The sequence below is a fragment of the Silene latifolia genome, chromosome 1, assembly GCF_048544455.1.
Source record: "Silene latifolia isolate original U9 population chromosome 1, ASM4854445v1, whole genome shotgun sequence".
NCBI classification, from domain to species: Eukaryota; Viridiplantae; Streptophyta; class Magnoliopsida; order Caryophyllales; family Caryophyllaceae; genus Silene; species Silene latifolia.
Genome location: NC_133526.1, coordinates 177624712 through 177640248, shown reverse-complemented (window position 1 = coordinate 177640248; position 15537 = coordinate 177624712). Strand labels below are relative to the sequence as shown.

General features: G+C 40.0%; 1 non-coding gene across 1 annotated transcript; it reads right to left on the bottom strand.

Annotated features, from left to right (window-relative positions):
• Nucleotides 1-349: 349 nt before the first annotated feature.
• On the bottom strand, nt 350-458 carry LOC141622188 (small nucleolar RNA R71). Its single transcript, XR_012532894.1, has one exon. It is a non-coding gene; the product is annotated as a small nucleolar RNA R71 (small nucleolar RNA).
• Nucleotides 459-15537: the final 15079 nt, after the last annotated feature.

Here is a 15537-nt window from a genome sequence, read left to right as displayed (position 1 = left end):
GAGCCTACCTTGGATTCTATCCCAAAAGGATTCAAGCTGCCTACTACTGATAATGGCACCTTCGAAATTCGTCCATCTTACATCAATTTGGTGGAGCGGAATTTATTTGGAGGAGCAGCTGCTGAGGATCGTGCGACACATATGGAGAAATTTATCACTTATTGATGTTCTATCCCTTTAACAGCTGGAGTGACACAAGATCAGGTAAAGCAGGTGCTCTTTCCCTTTTCTCTGAAGGATGGAGCTGCAGAATGGTTGAGAGACTTGGATATGGCTGATCAGGGAGTTAATGACTGGAATACTCTAGCCCTTGCTTTCTATAAAAGGTACTTTCCACCACAGAAGACCAATACTTTGAGAAATCAGATTACTAGTTTCAAACAAATAGCCACATAAGATTTGAATGAAGCGTGGGTTCGCTTCAAGAGATTAGTGCGTTCGGTCCCCCATCATGGTTTTGAGAAGTGGTTTCTATGTAATCAATTTTATAATGGGTTATATGATGATCACCGTGCTTTATTAGATTCTTCAGCTAATGGGAGATTTCAGGACAACACTACATCTGATGGCGCGTGGAAATTAATTGATCAAATTTCTACTCATACTGCAAAGTATGAAAATACAAGGGGAAGTGTCCGTGGAAGTGGGGGAGATAGTGGAATTGCGGCACAACTAGATGCCCTTTCTGCCCAAATTGCTGAGATGAAGACTACCCAATCATTGGGTAATAGAGAGAGGGTTCATGCTATGAGTCAACAACAAGAGGAGTCTTGTGCTAGATGTGGATTAGACGGTCACAATGCAGCTGAGTGTTTGAGCACATTGGAGCAGGTTCATGCTTTTCAGTCTTACAGACAAGGTACACAAGGTGCACCTTTCTCCAACTTTTATAATGAAAGAACAAAGGAGCATCCTTTCCTTCAATGGTCTAGTCAGAATGTGCAAAATCCGCAGCAGCAACAACCACAAAAGAATACTTATATACCTCCTAACAATCGTGGTAATCAACCACAAGGAAGATATCAAAGGCAGAATCAAGGAGGTCAGCAGTTTAACAATCAATATCAACAACCTCCTCAACAAACTCCTCAACAAACTCCAAACAATGAGATGGCAGAGTTGCGCAATCTTTTGCAACAAACTTTGTCAATGCAGCAAAAGCAGACGGCTCAAATTTCTGAGCCGATTGCCCATAATAAGATGTTGGATACTCAGGTGGCTCAGATGGCAATTCAAAATCCCTCAAAACAGCCCGGAGGTCTTCCTCCTCAAGGTAAACAAGCTCACGAGCAAGCTAATGTCATTCAATTGAGGAGCGGTACCACATATCAGAATTCGGAGTTGCCAAGCCATGATGAAGAATTTCCCACTAATGATAACGAGGTACCTTATATGCATCCTAAGGGATTAGGCAATTTGGAGCTAAGTGATGATGAAAAAGAAGTTGACGAAGTTGAAACACGAGCTGAGAAGAAAAGCGAAGAAAATCAAAAAAACGAATTTGCCAAGGTTCCTCGATCGAGTAGCCCCAGGCTCGATCAAGGAACTTCCGTGCTCGATCGAGTGTCATCAGGACTCGATCGAGGATCCTCCCTGGCCGATGACGGTGTTTCAAAAAGCAATTCTAAAGCAAAGAAAGCCGAGCTGATTACTATTGCACTGCCTTTTCCTCATCGTCAACAAAAGTCTAAGCTGGATAAGCAGTTTGTTATGTTTATGGAGGTAGTGAAGAACTTACAGGTAAGTGTTCTTTTTACTGAATTAGTTACTCAAGTGCCGGCTTACGCGAAATTCATGAAGGATATTTTGACAAGGAAACGATCCTTTGATGCGGTGGAAACTATTGCTTATACTCAAAAGTGCAGCGCCATGTTGCAAGTTAATTCACCACCTAAGCTAAAGGATCCAGGGAGTTTTTGTATCCCCTGTCATATTGGTCATCTTGCTATTAGTAAAGCTCTTTGTGATTTAGGAGCTAGCGTTAGTGTCATGCCTTATTCTATTTGTAAGAAATTAAATATGGGTAAAATGACTGTTACTAATATGACTTTGCAGATGGCTGATAGATCTATTAAACACCCATTGGGGGTGTTGGAGGATGTTCCTGTTCGAATTAGGAAATTCTTCATTCCCGTAAATTTTGTTGTCTTAGACATGGCTGAGGACAACCAAATTCCTATCATCTTGGGTAGACCATTCCTTCACACAGCAGGGGCGGTTATAGATGTTTGGCAAGGGAGACTGACTTTAGCTGTAGGGGATGATACAATTGTTTTTAACTTGGAGAAGGCTTTAAAACATCACATGATAGAAGAAACTTGTCATAGTATTGATGTTGTTGATTTTACTATTGATGAGTGTCTTTCTACGTGTTTAAACAGGGATCCTCTGGAGATTTCCCTTGTTTCTGATTCAGCTGCTCAGACGGATTCATGGAGTCCAGATGTTCATGAGATTGAGAAATTGCTAACTGGAGAAGAATGCCCACATCAAAAGGTATACAGTTTAGGTGTCTCATCTAAGGTAACTGAGGTAAAGAAACCTGGACTAAAACCCCCTTCCTTCTCATCTTAAGTATGAATTTCTTGATGACTGTGAAATGAACCCAGTAATTGTCAATGCTAGCCTAACTGAAGGTCAACTTTCTGCTTTGTTGACTGTTTTGAGAACTCATAAAAAGGCCATTGGGTATAGCATTGATGATTTACAAGGTATTAGTCCTGACTTTTGTATGCATCGTATTCACTTGTAAGAAGGCCACAAGCCTAGTGCATCGGGTCAGAGACGACTAAATCCTCCAATGCAGGAGGTGGTAAGGAAAGAGGTACAGAAATTACTTGATGCTGGCACTATCTTCTCTATATCTGACTCTAAGTGGGTCAGTCCTGTCCAAGTTGTACCTAAGAAGGGAGGTACTACAGTAGTAAAGAACGATAAAAATGAATTAATTGCTACTAGACTTGTTACAGGTTGGAGGATGTGTATGGATTATAGGAAGTTGAACACAGCTACTAAGAAAGACCATTTCCCACTTTCTTATATTGACCAAATGTTGGAGAGATTAGCATGCCATAGTTATTTCTGTTACCTAGATGGCTACTCCGGTTTCTTTTAGATACCCATTCATCCTGACGATCAGGAAAAGACAACTTTCACATGTCCTTATGGTGTATTTGCTTATAGGAGGATGCCCTTTGGTTTATGTAATACCCTAGCTACCTTTCAGCGTTGTATGATGGCCATATTTTATGATTACATAGAGTCTATTATGGAAGTCTTTATGGATGATTTCAGTGTTTATGGTACTGATTTTGATGTTTGCTTGAGAAACTTGACTACGGTTTTGCAGCGCTGTTAGGAGAGCAATGTTGTGCTTAATTGGGAGAAGTGCCACTTTATGGTTACTGAAGGGGTGGTACTTGGTCATTTGGTGTTAGGTAAAGGTATCCAAGTGGATAAAGCTAAGGTTGAAGTAATTGAGCAACTCCCGTACCCGGTTAATGTTAAGAGCGTGCGTAGTTTTCTTGGTCATGCAGGGTTCTATCGCCGCTTTATTAAGGATTTTTCAAAAATTGCTCAACCTCTAACTCAGCTGCTTCATAAAGATACACCTTTTGTGTTTACTGAGGAGTGTGTTAAGTCTTTTGATAGGATTAAACAAGCTCTTATCTCAGCTCCTATAATCCGATCTCCGGATTAGAGCCTTCCTTTTGAGATTATATGTGATGCCAGTGACTATGCAGTTGGAGCTATTTTGGGGCAAAGAAAATATAAGGTGTTGCATGCTCTTTATTATGTAAGTAAGACTCTTGATGATGCACAGATCAACTATGCTACTACGGAGAAGGAGCTTCTTGCAGTTGTCTATTCTTTAGACAAATTTAGAGCTTATCTTGTTAGTTCTAAAGTTATTGTTCATACTGACCATGCAGCATTAAAGTGTCTTTTAACTAAATAAGAAGCTAAACCATGACTTATTAGATGGATTTTATTATTGCAAGAATTTGATTTAGAAATTCGTGATAAGTCTGGTGCTGAGAATGTTGTTGCGAATCACTTGTCTAGATTGAGATTTGCAGGAAGAGAGATTTTGCCTATTGATGACTCTTTTCCAGATGACCATCTTCTAGCTGTAGTTGCGAACACTCCATGGTTTGCAGATTATGCCAATTACTTGGTTGGAGGTACTCTTCCTCTTTACTTGTCTTATCAGCAGAAGAAGAGATTTATGCATGATGTGAAGCGGTATTTCTGCGATGACCCATACTTGTTCCGGAAGTGCGCAGACGGTATTTACAGATAATGTATTCCAGAGGGTGAGGTACATGCCATCCTTTCTTATTGTCACTCTTCTTCTTATGGTGGTCATCATGGTCCTTCTAGGACATTTGCTAAGGTAATGCAATCGGGTTTATTTTGGCCTACTATCTTGAAAGATGCTACTACTTTTGTCCGTTCTTGTGATGCGTGTCAAAGAACAGGTAATATTTCGCAAAGGCATGAGATGCCTCAAACTGGAATCTCAGAGGTGGAGATTTTTTTATGTTTGGGGCATTGATTACCAAGGGCCATTCCCTACTTCTCATGGGAATCAATATATGTTGGTAGCTGTAGATTATATTTCTAAATGGGTGGAGGCAATTGCCACCCCCACTTGTGATGCTAAATCTGTTGTTAAGTTGTTTCAGAAGATCACCTTTCCACGGTTTGGAGTGCCTCGCGCGGTGATTAGTGATGGAGGAAAGCATTTCAATGAGCGTCATCTTAATTCTTTATTGAAGAAATATGGCGTTACGCACCGTAGAGGATTGGCATACCATCCTCAAACCAGTGGACAAGTGGAGATTTCCAACAGAGAGTTGAAACAAATCTCGGAGGAGGTAGTGAGCAAGAATAGGAAACATTGGAGTCGGAAGCTTGATGCACCTTATGGGCTTACCGTACTACATACAAGACCCCGATTGGAGCATCACCTTACCGCTTAGTCTATGGAAAATCTTGCCATTTACCAGCGGAGCTTGATTACAAGGCTATGTGGGCCATAAAAGAGCTGAATATGGATCCCTCACTGGCGGGTGAGAAAAGATTGATTCAGTTGAATGAGCTTGATGAGTTTCGACTGCATGCCTATGATAGTGCTCAAGTATACAAGGAACGAACGAAGAAGAGGCATGACAAACATATTTTGCAAAGGGAATTTTATGTTGGTGAAAAGGTACTGCTATTTAACTCTCGTTTGCGTTTGTTCCCAGGTAAGCTAAGGAGTAGATGGTCTGGACCGTTCACTGTTGTTGAAGTGAACAAATTTGGGTCAGTTACACTGCAAACTGACAAAGGTGAGATTTTCAAAGTGAATGGGCAACGATTGAAAATTTACTATGAAGGTGCTCACATTGGGGTAATAGAGGTCATTGACCTCCTTGCCATTGATTCCTCTCACTGATGAGGTAATACGGTCGTGCGGGACCGTTTAAACCAGCGCTACCGAGAGGCAGCTCGGAATTTGTAATGTAATATTTTGTAATTTAGGATTCTAATTTAATTATCGTACTTTAATTATGCTTGTTCATGAGAATTGAGATATGTAAGGGTGGGAATTTAATGTGTTTCAAGTATTTTGCAGTGGATGACAGATTTGCGAGCTTTACGTTATCATTTAACGAAAAAGGAGGTTGCTAACTAGTTCCACGATCGAGTGCAGGTAGGCTCGATCAAGGAACCATCGTGCTCGATCAAGTGTCGTCAAGGCTCGATCGAGGAACCAAGGGAGTAATTAAATTCTTCAAATGTCGAAAGTTGGCTTGTTTTGAAATTGGTGCCTCGATCGAGTGAGGGTAGGCTTGATCGAGGAACCACTGGTGAACCCGGTTACGTGTTTTGAACCCGCTGTTTCTTCTCCTTTTTCCTCCTTTTATTTCGTATGCTTTATTTATTCCGCTACTTTTCTTATGCATTCTACCCTTGTTCTTCATTCTCCTCTCTCAATTACTTCATCATCATCATTAAATCTTCACTATAATTTGTGTTAAGTTGCTTGCTAGTGATTTAAATCACTCCTTTGTGCTTATTTGTGAATTTCATTGCTCTTATTTGCTCAATTAAGCCCCGTTTTTCACCAATTTGGTCCAAAAATTTCTGATTTTTCTTGCTTAAATCTTGTGTTTATTGCCTTGAATCTTCCATTGCTCATATACAATTGCTATTTCCTTGCTTATTCGCCCTTTATTTGATGAATTAAAAGCCTAATTTGCTAATTTGGGAATTAGAGTTCATAAATTCCGGGTTCAATTTTAGCATCAAATTGGTTAGAAATTGTATTCTTACGCTTGGAATCTTCAGTTTTGTTTATATAATTGCAATTCCCTTGCCTTTTAGATGGTTTATGTGTGATTTTCGGCCTCAAAACCGAATTTTTCGATTCATGTGGTCTTAAAAACGTGGACTGTTTTGGGCAATTAAATTGGTTTGTGATTGTATACTTGTATTTTGCAGGTATGTCAACTAGTAGGAAAGGTAGCAAGAGGCCACAGGAAAGGCGCGCTCTCGTTCGTCAGCCGGAGGTAGTAGTGTCTTCCGAGGAGGAAGATGAGGAATTACTACCGATTGACGAATTTCCTTTTATTGAGTTTAGAGACAAGGAGCAGCGGGACATATTTGTGGTATTGATGTCTAAGGTTATGCATCCTACTCGGTGTGTTGATTGCAAAATCTTGCGAACTTTCAAAATTGATGAAATCATGTTTGGCATGTTTGTTGAGATTGGGTTGCAGGGTCTCTTTCTTTTGCACGAACTATCTAATCGTGCCTTAACTCTTAAGTTTCTGAGTTCTTATGCCTATTTTCTGAGGGAACATTTAATCCGTTTCAGGTTGCTTAATGTTGAACGGTCCTTAACTTTTGATCGTCTTTCTGAGATTTTAGGAATAGATAAGCATATTGATGGTGACTTATATAATGGTGTTGGGTTGTCTGCTATTCGATATTTTCCATTGTTTACGGGTTTTGCGGATGCAGATGTGAGTTGCATGTCTTTACTTGACGTCCAACATGTTTGTCTTAGGCTTTTCTTACGGTATTTGAATTATCTGTTGTATGGGAGGCATGATAGAAGTAAGGCCTCTTCCTTAGAGGTCTTGATTTTGGCTAGCTACCTTAACCCCTTTCAGAAAGCTACATTCCAGTTCTCTCCACCAGCACTTATTTGCCAGGCCCTTGACCGCATGACTGGGAGATATGCGGATTTGGATTGCGGGGCCATTGTTACTCGTATTGCTAGGGTTCTATGTGATTTCGAGGGAAATGATCCCTATGAGCCTATGGATGACCCTGAGCCTTTGGTAGATGATGATCATCTATGCTATGATATTTCTTATATTGATGCTCTTGGTGGAACGGATCACTATTGGAAAGTGCGTGGTCAATTCTATATGCTTTTGCCTAATGATCGCTTGCCAGCTATTGCCCCTCTTGAGGAGAGTGAGGCTCGATTGAGACCTGCAGCTGTCACCTATCTGATTCCAGATGAGCTTCTGGTTACTCTATCTGGTTCTAGTACTACAGCTTCTACTGGTGGGCGTCGTAGACAACGTTGTCAACCTGCCACTCACTTGCCTGGTTCTTAACAACCCCGTCCTCCTCCTCCTTCTCCTACCTCATTTCCCTCCTTTGGTTACCACTTTGACCCAGTGCTTAAGAGAGAGGTGAGGGTATCAACACCGCTTTGACTCAGCGGCATTTGTGGGAGCAGATGGAGGCTGTTACTCTTTCTGGGGGGGTCAGTACACGGGTACTTCTCCGAGTTTCTACACCATACCTGGTGATGACAGCCGTGTTTTCCACCTTTACGGTGTGAGCCCTGCAGAGTTTGGGCAGTTTAGTACGGAGTATGGTGCCCTGGGTCGCCCCTTTTACACTCTTGTTCGTCCTCACCAGCCTACCAGTGTCTTTCCAGAGGATGTTGGTGTTCCTATTTCACAGAGAGGGCCATTTGGTCAGTTTGCAGCTTCTACTTCTGCTGCAGCAGCTTTTCCTGGAGGTGGCCGTGCTAGAGGCCGTGGAGGCCGAGTTCAGGATCCTGAGTTGTTAGCCATGTTTGAGGAGATTGACGGCTTTGATGAGGCCGACCTTGATGATGATGGAGCGCAGTAGTGACAACTGGTCACTACATCCCTCACTTTCCAGCTGCTTTGGGGCGCTTTTGCTACACAGCTGGTACTATCCTTCTTTGTTTTTGTTTTTATTGTATTTCTTATTTTTCCCTCTTCCCTTTGTTAGTAGTGTCCTATAGGTTGCTGGATTTTCTGTGTGATTGCTATGCTATAGGCGTCACAATGAGGACACTGTGACATTTAGGTTTGGGGGAGAGTGTTTATTTCTGTTGTGTGTTTATTTATTGTTGTGTGTTAAAAAACAATCCATAAAAATTGAAAAATTTATAAAATACAAAAACATGTTTTTCCTTATTTTAGGTCGAGTCTTGGTGAATTAAAATAGCAATGATGTTAAATTGCATTGTCTTTGCATTTGAATCCATTAAGTTATCCATGTACATTGTTTTGACATATTAGCTATGATAAACAGAGCTCTTAACTCAAGTCTTGACCGTCACAATATACCTTATGCCGAGTAAATTTGACTATATTTTGTTGGTAAACCACTTAAATTTCTGAAGTCTTTAGAGCTTCCTAGGCCAGGAACATTAATAAACTGATCTCATTTGTTATTTAGGCTAAAGAGTGTGGTCTCCTTGTGAAATATGTAATATCAAACTGCATAAGTGTGACATTAGTTTCTTAGCTTTCTACGCATTCATATGATTGAGTACATGAGGAAAAGCGGTTTTTATTGTTCAAATATGCCATACATTACCTTGTTTTGTTAGCCCGTTTGAACCTTGTAGCCGTTTCATATCCCATTTCATAGCTACATTCTAGAATTTGCCTATCTTTTCGGGACAGTCGCAGTTGCTTGAGTCTTATCTTATTTTAGCTACATTGGTTGGGATTGGGACACTTATGTCATGTGGGTTGTAGCTGTAATTTTGTTAGCAATTGTGTTGATCTCCTATGTTGAAAAAATAAAAGAGTTTTATGAAGCAAAAGAAAAAAAACGAAAATTCCGAGAAAAGAAAAAAAAAAGAAAGAAAGAAAAAAAAAAAGAATTGCTTCATCGGTTTTGTTAGGAGATCATAAGTGGTAAATACTAGAGTCTAATGCACTTTTGGAGAGTCTTTACATTCTCTCATATGTTGTTAAAGTTGAGATGATTTCTCTAGTTGGATGGTTGTAATTATTATTAATAGATTTGGTTATTGGTTTAGCACTGCGACTACCGTTTTAGCCTCACATATCCATACGTGCTTTTGCACAAACCACTTCTATACCCATGCCCATATACCACCATTTTGTCCTCGATGCATGTACTTGGTCTATGTTGTGAATGCGTACTAGTTGGAGAAATTACTATCACATTAGATTGCATGCATGTTTCATAAGTTGAGTGAGTGTCTTTATTCTTTCTATCTTACATATATATCACCCCTTATGAGTGCACGAGTGAAACCGCGAGAATCCAACTAAATTGTCTTGCAAGGTTGAAGAGTATTTGGCTGAGTCTCGGTATCATGTCACATCTTGAGTTGAGCTGCGTTATTCTATTACTCGTGCCTTTGAATTTGTTTTATCGGCACAATTTTTAGTCATTACTTTGTTATGGATATGGATAGCTGGGATTTGTATGTGCCTAGACATTTGCTCTGAGTTATTCATTCACCATTTGTATGTTTGTCTTTTTTATGGTTTGATTGCTTTCCTTGAGGACAAGCAAAGGTTTGGTCTGGGGGAGTTTGATGTATCACTTTTATATACACTTTTATAACTCCTTTCATAGCATTTTATATACCGTTTTCGTGCCTTTATGTCGTTTATATGCCCTTTTATAGTGAATTGTCGATACTGCTGCTATTTTATGTTTTGATGCAGAAATGACGCATTACGAGGTGAATCGAGCTAAGATGAGCATTGCGGATATGGCATAGTGGAATACACGAAGCATGGCACGAGAAACGAGGGGACTTGAAGATAAGAAGAGAAGGAAAGAAGAGAATGAGCTGGGATGTTGGTTCCTCGATCAAGTGCAAGAAGGCTCGATCGAGTAACGTGAGGCTCAATCGAGGATCCTATTTGACGGATTAATTTCCGTAATTTCCTAAAACACGTGTTATTGCAATATAAATTCTAAACTCGTAGGATTTATTAGGTTACGCTTTTTATTACTTTTTGATGGCTGGAAACTTGCTTTAGCTTTCATACTTGGCTCTTACTCTTTCCTTGTTGATTACTACGGTACTAATCATTCCTCATTAATTAATTCATTCAAGTTTTATGCTTTCAATTACTTGTTGTTATTTCATATCTTTAATCATGTTTTCAATCGTAGTTATTGTTATTATTAGATGCAACATGAGTAGCTAAATTCTTCATCTAGGATGAAGGGGATCTAAGTTGATTAGAAAGGGGAATATTAATTGATTGCTAGTAATATCGCATGAATTATCGTTTGATTATTGTACTTATTCTAATTAATTGATTTAGGCCTGGATTGATAATTAGTGTAGCGAATTAATACTTTCCCCGACAGGGTTAGAGTTAATATAGGCTGCGATAATCAAATAGATTGTGTCTAATAATAGCGATTGCATGTTAGATTTGATCTAAAGGACATAATAGAATTAATCAATCTTGTGACCTTAGATAATTCGATTGACCTAGCAATTGATTAAGAAACCCCATATAATTGACCTAGTGAACCGGAAATCCTAGACCTTTAATATTATTGTTATACACCTCTTATTTACTTGCTATTTAGTTGATAGATATCAAACAAACCAAAACCCCCAAGAAAACGGTTACCTTCAGACGATCTAAATATTAGCAAACTGATTATTACCGCCTCCCTGTGGATTCGATACCTATCTTACCACTAGCTATTTTGTTAGTACTGAGATAGACTTATTTTGATATTGGTGATACGACTTTAGCCCTATCAATTAGATCGCCAAAATGCTTAAACATCAGGACGCGCTTACCGAAACCCTAAACCCTCAAGAAGATGGGGAAAGATAAGTAGGCCAGGGTAGACTTTGCCAAGATGAGCACTATGATATCTCGCTTCAACCCCACCTATGTGGGTACGGGTGCGCCGATTTTTCTCGACAATTGGCACCGGGAGATGGAGAATATCTTGGGAGTGGTACACTGTCCGGAAGAGTTTAAGGTGGAACAAGTTACGTTCTACCTGAGAGATGCAGCTGGGGAATGGTGGGACAAGGTAAAGGATAGCGCCTTAGACATCTATAGGAAGCATGGTAAGACTGCAATCCTGTGGTCTGAGTTCAAGAAGGCTATGAGGCAGGAGTTCGTACCGGAGCATGTTCGCAGCAAACTCCGTGATGAGTTTGATTCCTTCAAGATGACCGGTGATATGACGGTGGCCGAGTACTACCATAATTTCAACAAAAAGGCCATATATGAAGAGGATATGGAGCTAAATCAGGATAATTTAGCACTTCGCTTTGAGAAGGGGTTGACTTATCAGATCATGGAGAAGCTACCGGCAGGGACTCTTACCAATGTGAAAGAGGCTTATGAAAGGGCTGGACGGGCTGAAAGGTTGGTTGAGATGGCCAAGGAACACAAAGAGAAGGGTTTTGAAAAGAGAAAGGCTGAGAGTGATGGTGGTGCCCAATCTGGCTACAATATGGGTAACCACAATTAGGCAAGGGCTTATTCTTCGGGATCGGGCTTTAATGGAGGATCTTCCTATGGACGTGGCCATGGCAGGTGTAGCAGTTGGGGTATCTGTTGTTTCAACTGTGGCGGTATGGGTCACAAGAGGCATGCGTGTACTAGTAGTGGAGAGAGGTTTTCAGAGACCATCACAGAGGAGCTTTTCACAAGGACCGACGCAGAGCTATGCTAGCAACTGACCAACTGGGTCATGGAACAGCTAAGGAGGGCAGAGTAACAACAACGGTGGATTCAACTGCAATGGCGGTAATTCTTATCAGAAACCGGCAGCTAAACACAATCAGGGGTCAGCTGCCAAGCCTTCTACATCTGCCAGCACGGTGCAAGGGGAGCAGTGGCAAGTTGTTTATGATGGACAAGCAAGCTGCTGAGGATGATGCACACGTGATCACCGGTACTTTATGTAATACCTGCCCTGTTTAAGGACCCCTTGACCGACCATTGGACCAGAGAAGACCCATAGGAGGGGATAGGAGAGAGGATAAAGGACCTACGTATTTGTTTACTCGACCTAGTAGGGGCTACTCGGCCGAGTACTGGTAACACTCGACCGAGTATGGCTTACTCGGCCGAGTATGAAGGTACTCGACCGAGTATCACGGCTGTTGACGCGTTATTATAAAATGCGAGATTGTAAACCCTATTTCATTTTTCGACGGTTCCTTATCTTTCTAACCCTAATCTCTCTCTCTCGCTCTCTCTCTCTCTCTCTCTCCTACATATCACCCATCTCTCTATACACCCGCATCTAGCCTACACACTAACCCAAGAAGGGGGAATGGTTCATGCTTGGAGTCTTCGAGTCGGGATGACATCGTTGCCGACTTCGGTCGCGTCTCAAGGTAAGTCGTTGTTTCGTTGTTGTCTTTCAGTAGGTTTTTTGGGTAGCCTAGTAATAGGATATGGTTACTACTTGTAGGATTCGCCTGGGAGTCTTGCCTGGCTATGTGTTGGATGCACTTGCGTGGATTAGCGATAAGGTAGGGTTTTCCTACTCGGTTTACTGTTTAATTGATTTAAGATATGTGTCGGGATTGTTGTACGATTGATATTGTGATTAACTGTTGTTGTTGGATTGGAGTTTGGTGTTGGTGTGGACATGTATGATGATGTTTGTGAGGTGTGTCCTCGGCTAAGAGGAGTCACTTGCGGGAGTGGCTTCACGCCCTAGTTTCGCCCTATGTGGAACCCGCCACAGGAGGAGATGTGCACACACTACGCCAAATCGGACCATCAATAAGGAGCGTATCACAATGGTTTAATGCATTTAATAACGACACTTAGATTACCGTTTTCAAAATATTGGCGGAAACCTATACCGCGCTAATATGAATAACGGTTTCCGTCGAAAACCGTTCTTATTATAATGTGACAACGGTTGTTTAACAAACCGTTATCAAAATCGTTTAACGGTTTCCAAAAACTCGTTATAGAATCACCCTTATCAACGGTTGTTAGACAACCGTTACCAGTTTAAGAAAACGGCGTTTCGAAACCCATTACTAAATTAACACCAGCAACGGTTTTTCGTACCCGTTGTTATGTTATAGCTACGGGTTTCTTGTAACCGTTATCATTTTCTATTATGAAAGAACGGTTCCTCTGTACCCGTTGCCATTTATCATTTACGGGTTAAAAATAACTGTTATATACTTTTTCCAATGTTTAATATTCAACCGATGCATGTATGATAAATAATGAACCGTTGCATGCATTGTTTTGTTTGACCATTACTACTATCCGTCGATTATTATATTCACACATGCATGCATACATATTTTCCTATAAATATCACTTATAATGTGATCAATTAACCATATTCACCAATTCAAAGTTCAATTAATAATAGCCTATAATTTAATTAAAAATATTACACTTCGATCACCATGTCGTCGTCTTCTACACCCGCCGAATCACAATCAGATACCCGTTATGTCCATCCTATTACCTGTATTATACACAACCTTCCAATCAAATATGATGACAATGGTAAGGCTTTTTCGAGAAGTTTTACTTGGATGAGAGATATGCTTCGTCAAGGTGGTTATACGAATGTTAAAAAGGTCCACCCAGCTTGGACTAAAGTTCATGGTTTTCTTGGTTACGCAATGATCGAGTTTGAAGGTTTTGGGAAGAAGCTGGAATCTTTTCGTCAAGCAAGAAAACTCCAGGCAAGATACGAGGATCATGATGATGGGAAGAAAAACTATTATACGGCTGATGTGTTACAAGCGCAATATTTATGGATTGCAACCGATTGTGACATTAATCTATTAAGAACATATCGGCACTATATTGACACTGTGCCTCGTTCATGGGAGGCGGAACAAGTGCCTCCTAATAATCCACATATTGAATTCCCAATATTTATCTCAATCGCAGGGAAATTACAAGATGATTATGTTAATTAATTATTATTATTATTCTAATTAATGTTGTTAAAACCGCGCGTCTTTTAATTTCTCGTTATATATGTGTTTTTCTTGAATATATGCGTGGTAGTGTATTTTATTTTCTAATTATTTATTGCAAGTTACGCAGGTTTAAAATATTTGTTAATAAGTCAACTTTTACATTAAATTAATTACCAACGGTTTTGATAAATTTTTTAAATGTGACTATAAATGTTAAATCATCTTTTACTAACATTCATTAATCAAATCACAATATTTCATCCCCATTACATAAATTTGAAACACCATGGCAATGAACCCTAATTTTATCAACAACGAAGAATGGCTTACACAAACGATTGAAGATGATGGGAAGGTTCTCGCCGGGCTTCCCGCCGATCAACACCCATTAATCAAAGCATCCCTTGAACATCAATGGAATTATTAGATTAAGAGGCGTGAAGCACTCCGGCTTGTCAACCAAGCCTCATCATCATCATCATCTTCATACCCTCGTCGGCCTATTACTCGCAACTTGGCTGCAGCCAGAGATATGTTGAGTTATACTCTTTCAACCTTATCTCCACATGCAAGTCGTGTCCTTGCATATATTCAATCTGTTATTGTAAAATATGAAGCCAATGACTCGGAAGTTAGCGGTATACCAGAGTGGCGTAATTGGTGGCAGGTTGAGAAGCGTTGAGTTCCGGCTTGTTATACATCTTTTGATTTCTGATAAATGCTGTAATGTATTTGGTTTAAAATTAAATGAAATGATCATTTTGAAAGTGTTGAGTTATGCTTGTTTGATTTGCTTCTATTTTTTGAAGTCCATAGATCGATCGAATCAAGATCCGTTATTTTGCTACATAATACTCATCAACAACGGTTCACATGCAACCGTTATCAATTGGTTCATCAACAACGGTTCACCTGCAACCGTTGTCAATTGGTTCATTAACAACGGTTAACCTACAACAACAACAACCGTTGTAAATTTGTTCATTAACAACGGTTCACCTACAACCGTTGTCAATCGTGACGTTCTAACTTCAACGTGCACCGTTTATTAATTGTTTGACCATACGACTCGATATATTAAAACAAAATGTAAGATATGACCATACGACTCAATATATTAAAAAATAATTAATTGTTTGACCATACGGTATTTTTTAAGCCGTGGCTAATATTTCTCATTATTCTTGATTTAACCAATGCATGGACGGTTCAGTTTTGTTTTTTTTGAATCAACGTTGCATTATTGGTAGGTTTGAATCAACACTGCATTATTGATGGGTGATTCTATATTTTTAATTTTGTTCCAAAATTATGGT